Consider the following 17,834-nt stretch of genomic DNA (forward strand, 5'->3'; position numbering starts at 1 on the left):
AAAATGTCAATGGTTTAAGTAGCAAGAGAGATGGGATTCATGTCCATCTCAAAAAGTACAGAAAATTGTTTCTTTGGATCCTTCAAAATCACTGAATAAAATTTTGTCTATTGATATGGAAGAGCAGAATACTGATGATCCCACAAAAGAGACCCCACAAATTTCTCCAGAATGGAAAAATCACATTTGATACCTTGATATTTAACAAATAAAAATTCTTTCCCCCCATAATTTATAGCCAAATGAAAGATAAACATGAACAGGTCTTTTCCACAGCTGACTGAAAAAGTGGCTCAAGCAGCAATTTAAGTCACACTATCCTCATGTATTAGAAAATGCAATCTTGCTGTATAAAAATAAATAAATTACAATGCCATTCAGTGACTTGTGAAGGTCACATTCCTTCAGTCACCTATCAGAGTGGGAATCCTATATATGGTTATTGTTTTGGTAAAACTTCCCCATATTTCCCCCACCATATTTGGCTATACTCCTGTACCACTTCTTAGAATAAGCAGCTATCTCATCATCCAAATAAATGTCAGTCTTTGGCAGGGTATTTTGTATCTGGCTTTCAGTTCACTCCCACTTGGAAACTGGACCTCAGTGATTTCAAACAGTGCTTGGAATGATTTGGTTTAGTCAGCGGGATCTAGTTGGACTTTGTGAAATAATCCTGAGTCTTTCACTACCAGAATCAAAATATTCATCTACCAAACCAGGAGGCCTAAATAAATAAATAAATAAATAAAATTATAACATGTAGAAGACCCAAAATATTCAGATTATGCTAGGTTTTCAATACCACAGCTATCAAAAGTACTGCCATGACTTCAAATAACAGGAAATAGCGTTATGCCAAGTCTTCAAAGTGACGCTTGCATTGCTAACTCCTGGAAGCTGCAATGCAGTCCTTTCTCTGGTTTTGTAAACATACTTTACTCATGCATATGTGACTTTATAAAAGTACCTTTCATAACTTAATATTATTTCTCAGTTGTCTTCAAGTGTAGAAATTTCAGATCAGAAAAATACAGAACAAACCAAGCAGACATCCTTTTAACCAGACTTAAGAATAGGCAGTGGGTTTATAAACAGTAAGATCTCAATTCTCCAATATTTCTTAGATGGGCTCTGACATACGAGCTGTCCCACTCCACAAGATGCTAGATGCAGCTTCATGATTCCATGCGGCTCCATGCCAGCAGAAAGTCAGGTGTAGCACAGCTCAGCTCTGCTATGTCCCTCTCATCACCTAACAGTATAGGGTGACCAGAGGCCCCGATTTTATAGGGACAGTCAAGATTTTTGGGTCTTTTTCTTACACAGGCTCCTATTACCCCCCACCCCCATCCCGATTTTTCACATTTGCTGTCTGGTCACCCTACAACACTAACTCAGTCCACCCTGACATCCTCCTTCCTTCCTTCTTGCACCACGGTGGCAGAGGTTGTGGATATAGGAGGTCACTATGCTGCCTCAGCCTTCTCTCTGCCAGTGGAGATTTCTCCTACGTAGAGGAAATTCTCCCCTGGGAATCTATAGCTGAATTAAGGCCCCTTTGTGTTGTATAGACAGCACATATTAGCCTTAGCAGACTGGTGAATTATCTAGCCTTAAGTCTCTGTGTTAAATAAGAAGCCTTCTACAAATTGCAAACAAAGATTTCTCTCTTCCAGCCCATTCAATGGCAACAAATTTCATATAATCATGTGTTTCATTCCTCCCCCCCCCCCAATATTTATAAATACAGAAATTATGAGATTGCTGAAGAATTAGAGAGAACTGTCATGAGACAGCTAACTTGAATAAATCCTTGTAGTGAGGCAGACAGACCTCCCTCCTCCGGGGTGAGTGAGTACTACATGCCCCTTGGAGGGGGCCGTCCCGCCCCCCTCGCCAGAAGGACAGGGATGTGGCCAGCAGTATAAAAGACCAGACCCACAGCCCACTGAGGGTGGCTGACCCTCATGCCTCTGCAAGGGGCTCTGAAGATGAGTGCCCCCAGCCCCCTTGAGACTGTTGTCTGCTGGCTGCCTGAGCCCTGCAAGTCCAGGTCCCAGCTTACCTTGAGACCACAGTGTTTGCTGGCTGCCTGAGGCCCGCCCAGGCTCTAGCCAGCCCCTTGAGACTGTTGTTCGCTGGCTGCCGGACCCCAAATGGGCTCCGGCCCTAGTTAAGCTGCACCAAGCTTGGTGGCGGGCTACCGCCAGCCCTTCAGCGACCTCCCTCCTCCAGGATGAGTGAGGGAGTATTTCAATTGTCTTCTCTGGCCTCCCAAAGTACTCATTGCCTTCCAACAACTCAAACAAAATGCCTCTAATGTAATCTTCCTTGCTCATTCATCTGACTACTCCCATTTCAAATCCCTCCCCCAGCTCTTTAACCAACATATCAATTTTAATCTTATCACCACCTTTAAAGCTCTATATAACTGACCCCTCTACTTCTTTCCCCTTCTTTCACTCTGCATTATCCGCACCCTTCTGTGCTGCTAATATTCCCAGGCTCAGTTTGGCATTTTTGAGCTTTTTGTACACATACCGCCATCCATCATCCCCACATGCACAACACCATAAGGCCCCTACCCTCTCAACATTTAAGTCCTGTTTTAACATCTGCTTTAGCATAGTGTTCACAGTTACTGAGTTGATATATACTGCCTATTGTTGCTCCCCTTTCCCTTATCTATATACTTGTCTGTCTGTCCCTACATCTTGAATGCAACAGGCTGGGGACCATCACTTTTCAAGTGTCTGGAAAGCACTTGGTACATCGCGGGTGCCATCATAAATGAAGAAAAAATAATAAATAATAAAATAAAATAATAAAAAGTTCATGTTATGATATGGATCCTATGACTTTCCCCTACTGCTTTTATTCTGCTGGTCCCTGTTTTCCCTCATAGGAACTAAATTCTCCCTCAGAAAAGCTACAACCACTCAGCAATCAACATTACTATTTAATTTTCCACCACTGGGTATTAATTTCCACTGCAAATTCTATCTCCCAAGAGGCTTATATCATCTACACAAATGCTCTCATAACTGGTTTATGGAGTGTGATGCTTATGGGCATTCCAACCCAGGTCTCCAAAAAGACAGTAGTATATTTCTTCGATCAACTAGGTCATCAAGTTAAGTGGACCAACAGACAAAATGAATATTTTTAAGTTAATATAATTGCCAGGCCTACAGCACTAACACAGGTGATGCATTAAAGTATTAAAGCTCTGAAATTTCTAATTCTTACATTTCATTTGTGCCATCATATAAATTTCCATTGAACAATGTGAAAAAAGATGCTGCATCTGAGCTTCATGATTTTTCCCTATCCTATCTATTTCCCAGAGACAGGCTACAGCAATGTCATGTAGTCATTATTTAATGTGATTGTAGTCAGATTTATCCTTGTTATTTATAACCTTCAACAGCTTCTTAGCTCCCAAGATGCTTAACAGCAGAACCCACTTTGATAACAATCCACAGTTTTGCACTTGTCATGACCATGGATCCTATGGGTGGCACCTTTCCTTACTTAGAGATAAGAGTATGGAGGGTCAATTTATTCTTGCCAATGTACAAAGTAGTATTGCTTTAAAGACTGGAGGAAGCCACAGTTTCATTCTCATTAATTAGACAGAGTACCACAGACAGCAGAACCAGGAAATTAGGGAGGAAACTGAGTAGTGAGATCCAGAATATCATTATCATAAAAAGAAAATATTTAATTTGTACTATGAAATACACTTAAATCTTTTAATACATTTTAGAGGAGGACTCATGGTAATGTTAGCAGATAGCTCCAGTCAGTCAGACATGAAATATTGCAGTTTTTTCACAAAGTATCGGTATTTTTAATCGTCCAAAAGGAAACTCAGTCTGAAGTACTGTGGCACAATACTGGACACATTCACTGCAGCACACACAATAGACAATTACATTACCTAATCATATAGGAAATATTGTCTCTATATAGATACAGTATCACAGCACAAGGTGTTGCAGCATATACATATTTTTGTAATTGTTCTAAGAAAGGAAAAGAGATGCTTTCCACCAAAAACTTCATGAGAGCACTCTTCAGAGTTTATAGGCCATACTTCGTTTCCTTTTTTTCACATTTGAACAGCCAACGGCAAATGTGAATAATATTGTACTCTTAAAATTACTAAGGCAGGAGAACATTTTATGGTCCTTTTAAGTCACGTCCAGGTACTTCAGGGAGTTATACAATCAAGAACTTACACAGTGAGTGAAACTGGTTACTTATAAAGGAATTGGCTTATAAGAGCAGAAGATTAATTAGGCCTTTTATAACTGCCTACAAAGTAATAGCAAAAAGAAACGAAGGAAGACAGGCTGCTATATCTGAGATGAGGACAGTGTTCTGCGTTACCATGGAGGACTCTAACGCAGGACTGGTGGGTAGGGTTACCAACTTTCTAATGGCACAAAACCGAACACTCTTGCTCCGCCTCTTCCCCGCCCCTTTTCTGAGGCCTTGCCCCTTCTCTGAGGCCTGACTCCACTCACTCCATCCCCCCTCCGTCCATTACTCATCTCTCCCCAACCCTCATGCACTTTCACTGGGCTGAGGCAGGGGACAGGGGTGCAGGAGGGTTGAGGGCTCCGGCTGGGGATGCAGACTCCAGGGTGCGTTCAGATATGAGGGTGCGGGAGAGGGCTCTGAGCTAGGTCAGGGACGCAGGAGAGGGTGAGAGCTCCAGCTGGAGATGAGAGGTTTGGGATGCAGAGGGGGCTCAGGGCTTGGGCAGGGGGCTGGGGTATGGGAGAGGTTGCAGGGTGTGGGCTACAGGAGGGGGCTCAGAGTTGGGGCAGGGGGTAGGCGTGTGGGTTCCAGGAGGGAGTAGAATGTGGGAGAGGGTTATGACGTGCGGCTGGGTTTTGGAGTGTGGGAGGAGATTCGGAGTGTAGGCTCCTGCCGGGTGGCACTTACCTCTGTGCAGTTCCTGGAAGCAGCCAGCATGTCTGGCTCCTAGGCACAGGGGTGGTCAGGTGGCTCTGCACCTGCAGGTGCTGTCCTTGCAGCTTCCATTGGCTGCAGTTCCCAGCCACAGGGGCTGCGGGGGCGGTGCTCGGGGTGGGGGCAACCATGGGAGCTTCTCTGATCGCCCCTGTGCCTAAGGTCTGCAGAGACATGCCAGCCACTTCCAGGAGCCACTCGGAGCCAGGGCAAGCAGGAAGCTTGCCTTAGCCCTGCTGCATGCCAACAGGACTTTTAAAGACTCAGTCAGCAGGGCTGACCAGAGCCACCAGGGTCCCTTTTCAACCGGCAACCTTACTTTTGGAGTGTATTCAGATGTGACACTGACTAAATTTGTGACCTTTGTAAAGCCATTTATTTTAAATGGCTGTGCTTTACCTTATCAATCTATTAACCAGGTTAACGAGGTATCTGACACTTAATTGAACTATGTAAAAAAACTTTGGTTGGTACTACATATGAGCAAAAGACATTCAGCTTGTAAACATTACCTTTGACAGTTCTGATATCACTGGTCTACAATTTTTGAGAAGTCGTCTGCTTCAGAGATAAAATGTGCTATTTATTATGTATTTTGATGTGCTGAATTCAAATATGACAATTAAAACAACTGATTGGCTACTGTTTCTAAGATATTTAAGTTTTTACTTTTTATGTCTATGTATATGTTATGGAGATAGTAGAGTTTTAATCAAAATTGTAACTAGGTCTTTTCATGTGTTTATGGTTGCTTTACATGATAATATTTCACTGTCCTGTTTATGTAACACTTTAAAATCAGCAAAAGGTTATATAAATAAATTATGAACAAAAGGCAAAAACTATTATGTACATAGTTTAGTCCTATTCAGTGTCTACTCGGCGCTTCTTGCTTGTCTTCTTGTATTTATTAAATGGAGCATCTCTTGTCACTCTCCAGCAATAGGCTGCAAGCATTGATGGGGTCCAATTTGCCTTTGATAGCGTTCTCTCCATTTGTTGCAATGTCCTGGTGAAATCGCTCGCGCAAGTGCTCGTCGCTCACGCTGCTTGCATTCGGTTGGAAAAAAATCTAGATATGAGAGTGCAAAAATGTATCTTTAGTGACAATGTTGGCAACCAAGGCTTTTGTTATGCCCTTGAGGAGGTTTTCCCACCACACCTGTATTGTCTGCCTTGTTGTGTCCGAGAAAATTTATTGCCACTACTGGTAGGCTTTCCAGCCAGTCTTTTCTTGCCATTGCAGTGATGGTAAATGCCATATCTCGTGAAGAAGGTTAACCAGATCTGAGGACCACAAGACACCTTCCTTTATCTAGTTCACTTAACTTGGAACTTGAAAGCTGCTTGTGTTTTATCAATGGCCTTGACAAAGTTTCTTCATCAGACCAGCTTGATGTGTAAGGGTGGTAACAAAATCTCCTTGATTCACAAGTGGTGGATGCTGACAACTTTTCCTCCAGGTTCCAATGACTTGTTGGAGTGGCCAATCTTTCTGGATGTATGGGAACATCTTGCATCGAACTATTCCTTTCGCGCAAAAATAGCAGACTTGTGTAACCAGTCTGCAACCAAAGACAAGAAGGAGCAACCAACCTTCAATCACCAAAGTGCACTGCATGTTGGTGCATAGTTTATTGCACCCTCAAAAGTTGTTTCACGTTGTCATAGGTTTCCTTCATATGGACTGCATGACCAACTGGAATTGATGGCAAAAACTCTGCCTTATGCATGTGCAAACAGCTTTAAGACTCGGTCTTCGATGAATCAAGTGAAACAAGTCTCCACTCCTGGTCATGAACGATGTTGAGGGCTGCCATCACACCATCGATGTTGTTACAGGCTACAAGATCACCTTCCATGTAGAAGAATGGGACAAGATCCTTTTGACGGTCACGGAACATGGAAACCCTAACGTCACCTGCCAGGAGATTCCACTGCTGTAGTCTGGAGCCCAACAGCTAGACTAGAGCCAATCAACAATTTTAAGCATCATTTTCGTTCTCAGTGACCCAGAATTAGTAAAGTTTGACTACATTTATTTCAGAAGCATTTTGGCTGCAGAGCAGTGTAATATAAAGGGGCCTTAAATAGGTGTAAATATGTTCACTTTAAATATGTTTAAACCTACTTTAAGGAGTCTTCACTTTTAATGAGATGAGAATTAGCCCCACAAATATATTTTGTAAAGTTTAAACAATTAAACCATTACATTACAACTGCATCGAAAAAAAGCCAACTTTGTCTATAATAGTTGTAGTGTCTGTTTTGCCTAGGATAATGGAAATATAATTCCTTTAAGGAAATGCACAGGCTGGGATAGGATCACATGGGACTCTGGTAATCATTTACAGAATGACAGAATACTGGGGAACTATAAAGACCTATTTCCTGAATGTCTTGTGAGATAAACAGAGCAAGTACTTCTGATATAAAATAAATACTGACTTTACTTTAGGATTGTGATTGTTAAAAACTACCCTGAGCAAACTTTGAAATATACTGTTTGAAACAATCCTGATTTGGCAGAGGGATGGGCTTGATGACCTGACAGGCCTTCTCCATTACTAATTTCTGTGACTTTAGGTTCTACTTATTATACACATTTCTAAAGAGACAAGCAACATAAGAACAGTTTTGAAAGAAGACATTCCTTTGAAGACATTCATTTTCCTACAAATATTTAAAAGAACTGTATTATTTTTCAGATTGATTCATCACTAGCAGTTTTAAGAAAAAAAAATCACCTAAAGAAACCTGTATAAATTATTACATAGAAAGTTTTAATAAATTATTTGCCAATGACATTTAAAAGTACAATTACAAATAGTACTTGACATGGCCACCTACATGTGCAATATAAATGAATGAATGAATTACAGACACTAGAAGCCAGGACAGGAACAAAAACATCTCTAAGGATAAAGTTAGTGCCAAAGTGACTGTCACCAGGGACCACTTCAAAGGCCAGTCTCTTGCATCTATAAAATCAAGTTTAAATTATCTTCTGTGAGGTTAGCAGTTGCAATGTTACTATGAACAGTCAAGATTCATATATAATTTATGAGCAAACCAGAGTGATACATTGGTAATTTTCAAATGTTCTACTATGCTTAGCTATAAATGGTTATTTAGGATAGCTATTCTATTTTTGGTTTGTAGTATTTATATAAAAATAAGAATGTTTATCAAAAATGATTTAAAGCTTAATTGCAAAGGATCAATAAGGGCTCCCTGTTCATAGCAGTCTCACTCTAGGCTTGACTGATTAGTCTTGAAGCAGGCAAACTTCCTTTGATGTGACTACACATTTCACCCATGGAAAACATTGCAGAACTGAACCAATTTTTGTGTTTTTAAGCCATTTTGCTCTCTCCCACTTCATCCTGTATCAGATTGTGATATATTGCTTTTAAAATGAAATAGAGAAAGCAACCTACCTAATATGCATTTCATTGTGATGTTATCTTACACATTTCCAAAGATATACTGTGATTTCATTACCAATTACTGAATTATTCAATTTTTAAGTCATGATCCCACAGTCTAGTTAAGTGAGGAAGAGGAGAATGGAACTGAGGCTCAGAGTTCATTTTATTGTAGTTTGTGGACTTTATTTTTAATTGTTTCCTTTATCAAGTCTTCCCCCATTGCAGGTCACCTTAAGTGGAACTAGCTTCTCAGATCCCTCAACATCTAACCACGTAATCAGCAAACAAAATAGAAAACACGTGGGACTCTCAACCTCAGACACTTCCACTCACTAAGGGCTCCAGGGACGAAAGCCAAGCCTGCTGCTTGACAGTTTTAGTTTATGTGAGTTCACACTAGACCAATCTCAAAGAAAAATTCAGGAGAAACTGCCAAGTTTTGCCTGGTCTCAGGTAGAACCCATTCATTTTTCACCCCAAACCCTATATATCTTCCAAGTGCTTGAAACTCAGCCAAGCTGTACAAACCTGATCCAAGTGTCAAGTATCAATTATTAAAGTTTTACATAGCTCCAGTTAGGACAGACAAGAGTAAAGCAAAAATAATTTAACTTGTTCTATCATTCCCCCTCTAGGGAAAGTAACCATTGACAGAAATTTCTCTCTAGTATTAGCATGAAAAACCCTACCACATTTGTGAAGGAAGAAAAGAAAGAGTGGGCATTTCCAATGAGTCTGGTAAGGGGAAGGATATGCAAGTCAGATCTGCCCACTATAACCCCTAACTTGTTTGCCTGAAAAATGTGACACTTAACAAGCAACTTGTGGCAATCCATGTAAGGATTGCTTGGAAAGCAAGGAAAACTTTGCTTCAGCTACACTCAACTGAATCTTTTAAATATGAGAGCCTGGGCATCAGATTGTAGTTGAAATTAGCACATACCTAGTTTTCTTCAGCATTACTGTATAACTAGTGTCTAAATAGAGTTAATACATTAGATTAATCCATGCTGAAAATCCACTGGTTTCAACAGAGATAAGAAAGGAATAGATTTCTCCCCTTAAAAAAAAAAAAAAAAAAAAAAAAAAAATCTGCCAACACCACTTTCTGGGAAGAGAAAAACTGAATATGCATTTTAGATTTTTGAAGTACTTATTTCTGTACACATGTTTACTCAGAATCACTGGGGTAAGAGATGAAGACCTATTAGGTGATTCAGTTTGCTAATTGTGCTGTTACTCTCTAGAAGCCCTAATTTTTGCAGTGTTTGAACTCCCACAGCTCCCATTCAAGTCAATGACAGTATCAAATATTCAACACTCAAAATATCATGCCACCAGGGCTGGCTCTAGGCACCAGCAAACCAAGGACATGTTTGAGGCACCACAATTGCAGCGGCGGCAGTTGCGCTCTAGGAGGTTTTTTTTGTTTGTTTTTTCCCCCCCTTCGGCAGTTGCACTCTGGGTTTGTTTTTTTTTGTTTGCTTTGGCAGTTGCGCTCTTGGATGTTTTAGTTTTCAAACTAGCAAAACATGTAAGCATGTGCTTAATTAAAACTTCAGCAAGTCCTATTATGAAGAGGGGCCTAATACAATACATCTTCAAGTCTTCTGATTATTCTCTTATTCACCAGATTCTGCTTAATTTTACACATTGTATGTGAAATCCTGGCCCTACTGAATTCAATGGGATTTCTGCTATTGACTGCAATGGACCCAAGATTTCACCCTGTGAGGCCTGGTCTACACTACGTGTTTATACCAATTGTAGCAGCATTAAACCGATTTAACGCCGCACCCGTCCACACTACGAGGCCCTTTAAATTGATATAAAGGGCTCTTTAAATCGGTTTCTGTACTCCTCCTCAACGAGAGGAGTAGCGCTAAAATTGGTATTATCATATTGGATTAGGGTTAGTGTGGCCGCAAATCAATGGTATTGGCCTCCGGGCCGTATCCCACAGTGCACCACTGACCGCTCTGGACAGCTATCTGAACTCGGATGCACTGGCCAGGTAGACAACCAGGAAAAAGCCCCGAACTTTTGAATGCATTTCCTGTTTGGCCAGCGTGGAGCTCTCATACCAGCACAAGGTGACCACCCAAGAGCTCAATCTATAGGTAGCAATGCAGTCTCTGAGAATAGAAAAAAGAGCTCCAGAGCATGGACCCACACGGGAGGTACTGGATCTGATCGCTATAATGGGAAGAGGGTCTGTGAGCTAACAGAAATCTCAAAGGGATGTCTCAAACCATCAAATAACCGGTATCTGGTGTAGGTGCGAGGGTACTAGGAAGTCTGAAGTGCAACAGCGGAGAGGGAGATAAAGATGGAGGGATTTCTGTTAGCAACACAGAGCCCCGTCTTCCATATAGCGATGCAAGCATTAGTACTCCGTGGTGTCTGCTGGAGGCTGCTTTTTCTATTCTCAGGAGACTGCATTAGCTACCTATTACAAAGTACTGATGAGCTCTGGGTGGATCACTCTGTGTGCTAGAGAGCTTCCACGTGGCCAACAGGAAATGCATATCAAAAGTTCGTGGGGCTTCCCTGTCTTACACTCGGCCAGTGCATCCGAGTTCAGATAGCTGTCCAGAGGGTCAGCTGGTGCACTGTGGGATACGGCCCGGAGGCCAAATCCCATTGATTTGGCGGCCACACCGCCTAATCCTAAAAGTCCCTATGATATACCAATTTATGCTGCTCATTCACCCATCCTAGTTGAGGAAGGAGTTACAAGAAACGATTTAAAAGAGCCTTTAGTCAACTTAAGGCACTCGTGAGTGTGAACGGGTTGCGGCGTTAAATCGGGTTTAATTGCTGCTTACAATTGGTAAAACAGTAGGTAGACTCAGCTCAACAGGGTGAATCTTGGGTCCATTCAGTCAATAGGAGAAATCCGCTTGAATTCAGTAGGGCCAGGATTTCAATTACAATGTGTAAAATTAAGCCAGAATCTGGGGTGAATAAGCAGAATAAGTATCAGTAAGCTTGAAGATGTATTGTTTACCCTCTTCATAATGGAACACTTGCTGAAGTTAATTTAAGCACATGCTTACATTTTTGCTAGTTTGAAAAATAAAACCATCAAGAGCATGTCACAAAAAACACAACAAACAATGCAAACTTGCGAAGGCGGACAAAAAACAAACAAAACGACCTCTATGAGTCGCAACTGCCGGGGGCGAAACAACAAAACCTGAGCGCGCCCAATTGTGGTGCCTCAAACATGTCCTTGTTTGCTGGTGACTAGAGCCAGCCCTGTGGCAGATATTTTGAGTGTGAATATTGAATACTGTCATATGACTTGAATGGAGCTGTTGGGAGTTCAAACATGCAAAAAATTAGGGGCTCTAGAGAGTAACAGACAATAGCAACTGAATCACCTTAGTCTCAATCTCTTACCCGAGATGGATGATTCTGAGTAAAACATGTTACAGAAATAGTATTCAAAAATCTAAATGCATAATTCAGTTTTCTCTCCAGAAGATGGTGTTGCGATTTTTTTTTTTTTTTTTTGTTTTTTCTTAAGGGAGAATCTATTCTTTCTTATCTCTGTTGATAACGCATGGGATTTTCAGCATGATTAACTAAATGTAATTAACTCTATTAGAACACTAGTTTAATCAGAGTAATGCTGAAGAAAACTAGGTATGTGCTAATTTCAACTACAATCTGATGCCATGGCTCTCATTATTTAAAGATTCAGTTGAGTGTAGCCTGAAGCAAAGTTTTCTGCTTTCCAAGGCAATCCTTACATGGATTGCCACAAGTTCTTGTTAAGGTCAGCATTTTCAGGCAACAAGTTAGGGTTATAGTGGCAGATCTGACTTGCATATCCTTCCCCTTACCAGACTCATTGGAAGCCACTCTTTTTTTCCTTCTCTTCACAATGTGTAGGGTTTTTTCATGCTAATACTAGAAGAAATTTCTGTCCAATGGTTACATTCCCTAGAGGGGGAAATGATAGAACAACTTAAATTATTTTTGCTTTACTCCTTGTCTGTCCTAACTGAGCTTATGTAAAACTTAGTGGGGGAAGGCTTTTTGCACCCGCCCACTCCACCCCCGTGGACAGCCCAACCAAAAGGCTGTCATTACATTACAGTGGCCTTTGATTTTAGTGGCCTTTTCCTCCCTCCTATCCTCCTCCCAAACCGCACCTGGGCTACCTTGTCAGTTCTCTCCCTCTTTTTATAATGACCTTTTTAATAAAGAATACATGATTTTTAAACGATAGTGACTTTATTTCCTTAGCAAGCTGTAATCGAAGGGGAGGGTGGGTTGCTTACAGGGAATGAGTCAATCAAGGGGGTGGGGTTCATCAAGGGGAAACAAACACAGCAGTCACACCGTACCCTGGCCCGTGATGAAACTCGTTTTCAAAGCTTCTCTGATGCGCACCGCTTCCCGGTGTTCTCTTCTAATCGCCCTGGTGTCTGGCTGCGTAATCAGCGGCCAGGTGATTTGCCTCAGCCTCCCACCCGCCATAAAGGTCTCCCCTTACTCTCACAGAGATTGTGGAGCACACAGCAAGCAGCAATAACAAAGGGGACATTGGTTTGGCTGAGGTCTGAGCGAGTCAGTAATGTGCGCCAGCGCCTTTAAATGGCCAAATGCACATTCTACCACCATTCTGCACTTGCTCAGCCTGTAGTTGAACAGCTCCTGACCACTGTCCAGGCTGCCTGTGTATGGCTTCATGAGCCATGGCATCAAGGGTAGGCTGGGTCCCCCAGGATAACTACAGGCATTTCAACATCCCCAACTGTTATTTTCTGGTCTGGGAAGTAAATTCCTTGCTGCAGCATTTTAAACAGAGCAGTGCTTCTGAAGACGCGAGCGTCATGAACCCTTCCTGGCCACCCACGTGGATGTTGGTGAAACGTCCCTTGTGATCCACCAGTGCTTGCAGCACCATTGAAAAGTACCCCTTGCGGATTACGTACTGGGTGGCCTGGTGCGCCGGTGCAAAGATAGGGATATGGGTTCCATCTATCGCCCCCCCACACTTAGGGAATCCCATTGCAGCAAAGTCATCCACTATGGCCTGCAGGTTTCCTAGAGTCACAACCTTTTGTAGCAGCAGCTTAGTGATTGCTTTGGCTACTTGCATCACAGCAGCTCCCACAGTAGATTTTCCCACTCCAAACTGATTCCCAACTGATCGGTAGCTGTCTGGCATTGCAAGCTTCCAGAAGGCTATTGCCACTCGCTTCTCCACTGTGAGGGCTGCTCTCATCTTGGTAATATGGCGTTTCAGGGCAGGAGAAAGCAAGTCACAGAGTTCCATGAAAGTGCTCTTACGCATGCGAAAATTTCACAGCCACTGCGAATCGTCCCACACCTGCAAAACTATGTGGTCCCACCAGTCTGTGCTTGTTTCCCGGGCCCAAAATCGGTGTTCAATGGGTAGAACCTGCCCCATTACGAGCAGGAGCTCCAATGCACAGGGGCCCACCGTTAGGGAAAATTCAGTGTCCATGTCCTCATCACTCTCATCGCCGTGCTGCCGTAACCGCCTCCTCCTCGTCTGCCTTTTCAGTTTATGGTTCACCATAGACTGCACGAGAATGCGAGAGGTGTTTACAACGTTCACGATCGCGGTGTTGATCTGAGCGGGGTCCATGCTTGCTGTGCTATGGCGTCTGCACAGATCACCCAGGAAAAAAGGCGCGAAATGGTTGTCTGCTGCTTTCACTTACAGAGGGGTGAGGTTGTACCCAGAACCACCCGCGACAATGATTTTTGCCCATCAGGCACTGGGCTCTCAACCCACAATTCCAAGGGGTGAGGGAGACTGCGGGAACTATGGGATAGCTACGGGATAGCTACCCACAGTGCAACGCTCCAGAAAATCAACGATAGCCTCGGACCATGGACGCACACCGCCAAATTAATGTGCCTAGTGTGGCCGCGTGCAATCGACTTTATACTATCTCTTTTATAAAACCGGTTTAATTTAAATCGGAATTATCCCGTAGCATGGACGTACCCTGAGTATTTATTTTTACAAAGTGTTTCTTCAAAATTGGTCAGATTTTGATATATTTTCTTCTTAAAGAGAGATTTTAAAGAACAGTATCAATATCTCATTTTCAGCTATCAGTCCCCCATCTCTCTCTTATTAATTGACATATTTTCACCCTTGCACTTCTTCCTCTCTCCTCTGCAAATATATTTAAAAGTCCTTTAATTCACCTCCATATTATTCTGGAAAGCATTTTGGCTGCATTTCTTCTCCCTACAAGCCTTAAAACATACTTATACGTTGATAATTGATTATATAAAAATAGGACATTTTAATTAACACATTTACTCCTTGTATGTACTTACAGATCTATATGTTAACGTAAACTTGCTTTCACCTTCTCAACTTTATTTATTTATTTATCTCTGTTAGCACTGCAGAGCCATCTGGACTCCACTCCTCACACATCTTCCTAAGAGTCGTTAATCAGGCTTGAGTTGCAAAAGCAAACTACTTACACCTGCGCAAGTAAGTAAGACTTACACAGGTGTAACAGATGACATATCTTGACCACCAAAATCTTTACTACTGGAAATGATGTGAGAGAAGAAAAAAAAAATCAAGGCTGATTTCTGAAATGCAGCTTAATTGTTTAGTGCTGATATTTAGTTTTAATCTGACCTGGAGATCACTGAAATCACATTTTGACTGTGTATTCAGTTTTGTTGTTTCATTCATCTTTTCTACTTCAAGTACGGGGTTTTGTTTTGAGCGCTCCCTTATAAAGTCATGATGGCCACCTCTTCCTTGCATTCTTCTTTTACAAAGAAAACATACTATGCTGTACAGTTAAAAGTCTCTTCCAATTGCAACTGTAATCTGTAGTAGTGTATTTAAGATTTTCCAGCCTTCTTTTACAGAGGTGAATTTCATTATTTCCAGTGACTGCTGCTGCTCACTAAATACTGAATTCCCAAAAATTTTATTTCCTGAAATCAAATAGCCTTGTACTGTTTGCATTCTTCCTTACTATGCCAAATTCAAGCAACTCACAGTTACTGGTTCCAAGCTTTCCTGTTTTCACATTCTCAATTTCTCCCTATAATTAAGGACTAGAGGAATTAAACCTAAATAAGTTAATACAGAATAGTACACCGATCACTACTGCTTTACAGTATGTTAAGCAGACTCGTCAGTGAAAAGCACAGGTCCCCTACTTAGTTAGGGAGAAAAAGCTAATAATGGATAACATCGAGAAGGCTACAGTGTTTAATGCTTATTTTGCTTCAGTCTTCGTTTAAAAGGTTAATGGTGACCAGATGCCCAATACAATTAATATTAACAACATGCAGGAGGGAATACAAGGCAAAAATGGAAAGCATAGAATATTAAAGAATATTTAGCTTAGTCAGATACAGCGGCAGCTTCAGGCATCACCACTCCAAGAGTGTGCCTGGGGCGGCAAGCTACAGGGGATATCCTGCCGGTCCCTGCAAGGGCGGCAGTCAGGCTTCCTTCGGCGGTTTGCCTGCGGGAGGTCCACCGGTCCCGTCGATTCGGCAGCAATTCATTGGTGAGTACGCTGAAGCTGTGGGACCAGCGGACCTCCCACAGGCAAATCCAAAAAAAGCTGCTCCTGGTTAGATATATTCAAGTAAGTAGGGCCTGATGAAATTCAGCCTAAGATACTTAAGGAACTACCTGAAGTAATCTTGGAACCATTAGTGATTATCTCTGAGAAGCGATGGATAATGGGTGAGATCCCAGAAGACTGGAGAAGGGCAAACATAGTCCCTATCTTTAACAAGGAGAAGACAGACAACCGAGGGAGTTATTGACCAGTTAGCTTACCTCAAAAGATACTGGAACAAATTATTAAACAATAAATTTGTTAGCACTTGGATGCTAAAGGGTTGATAAATAATAGCCAACATGAATTTGTCAAGGACAAATCATGCCAAACCAGCCTAATTTACTTCTTTGTCAGGGTTACTGGCCTGGATCGAAAAGAAGCAGTAGACATGATATATCTTGATTTTAGTAAGGTTTTTGACACCGTCCCATGTGACATTCCTATAAGCAAACTAGGGAAATGTGGTCTAGATTAAATAACTATAAAGTGGGTGTACAACTGGTTGAAAAAACAGAGAATAGTTATCAATGGTTCACTGAGTCTGGGAGGATGTATCTAGTGGGGTCATACAGGGGTCTGTTCTGGATGCAGTATTACTCAATACTTCCATTAATGATTTAGATAATGGAGTGGAAAGTATACTTATAAAATCTATGAGTGATAAATATCAAGCTAGGAGGGGGTTGCAAGCACTTTGGACAGGATTAGACTTCAAAATGACTGATAAATTGGAGAACTGATCTGAATTCACTCAAGACAAGTACAAAACATTACAGCTCGGAAGGAAAAATCAAATTCACAAATACAAAGTGGGAAATAACAGGTTAGGCAGTAGTACTGCTGAAAAAGACCTGGAGGTTATAATGGATTACAAATTAAATATGAGCCAACAATGTGATGACTTGCAGAAAAGGCCAACAACATTCTGGGAGGTACTAACTGAAATGTCATAGGTAAAACATGGGAGCTAATTATCCCACTCTACTCAGTGCTGGTGACCCTCAGCTGGAGTATTACATCCAAGCCTAGGTGCCACAATTTAGGAAACATGTAGACAAACTGGAGAGGATTCAAAGGAGAGCAACAACAATGATGAAAGGTTTAGAAAACCTGACATGAGAAAAGATGAAAAAACTGGGCATGTTTAGTCTTGAGAAAAGAAGTAACAGGGGAGGAGCTGATAATCTTCAAATACATTAAGGCCTGTTATAAAAAGAGAACAGTCAACTGTTCTCTTTGTTCACTGAAGGTAGGACAAGAAATAAATCAATTTGATCTGCAGCAAAGGCGATTAAGATCAGATATTAGGAAACACTTTCCACTGATAAAGTTAAGCCTTGGAACAGGCTTTCAAAAAAGGTGTGGAATCCTCATCATTGGAGGCTTTTAAGAACGGATTAGACTAACAATTGTCAGGATGATCTAGCTATACTTGGTTCTACCTCAGCAGGGGGGGATGGACTACATGATCACAGGGTCCCTTTCCAGTCTTACATTTGTGTGATTCTATGATTAAGGCATCAACCTTTTTTACTTAGCTCACTACTGAGCAAAATATAGATTAAAAAATTACTGTATCAATTTAACCCTTTCAGTCTGGTACAGTAGGACCATTTTCAGATCAAGGTTTGTGGCACCTTTGTCACACACTTTGTCCAACAACATTTTGTTGTCTCCCCACCACACCCAACAGCTCTCAAACTTCATTGCATGCCTGCAGTTTATCCATAGACTCTAGAACTGGAAGGGACCTCGAGAGGTCATCGAGTCCAGTCCCCTACTCTCATGGCAGGACCAAATACTGTCTAGACCA

At 41.7% G+C, this 17,834-nt stretch overlaps 1 protein-coding gene across 7 annotated transcripts in view; it reads right to left on the minus strand.

Annotated features, from left to right (window-relative positions):
- SLIT2 (slit guidance ligand 2) overlaps nucleotides 1-17,834 on the minus strand; it is a 408,552-nt gene that overhangs the window by 216,249 nt on the left and 174,469 nt on the right. The window lies entirely within an intron of this gene.

Source organism: Chelonoidis abingdonii, chromosome 5 (genome assembly GCF_003597395.2).
Source record: "Chelonoidis abingdonii isolate Lonesome George chromosome 5, CheloAbing_2.0, whole genome shotgun sequence".
Lineage (NCBI taxonomy): Eukaryota > Metazoa > Chordata > Testudines > Testudinidae > Chelonoidis > Chelonoidis abingdonii.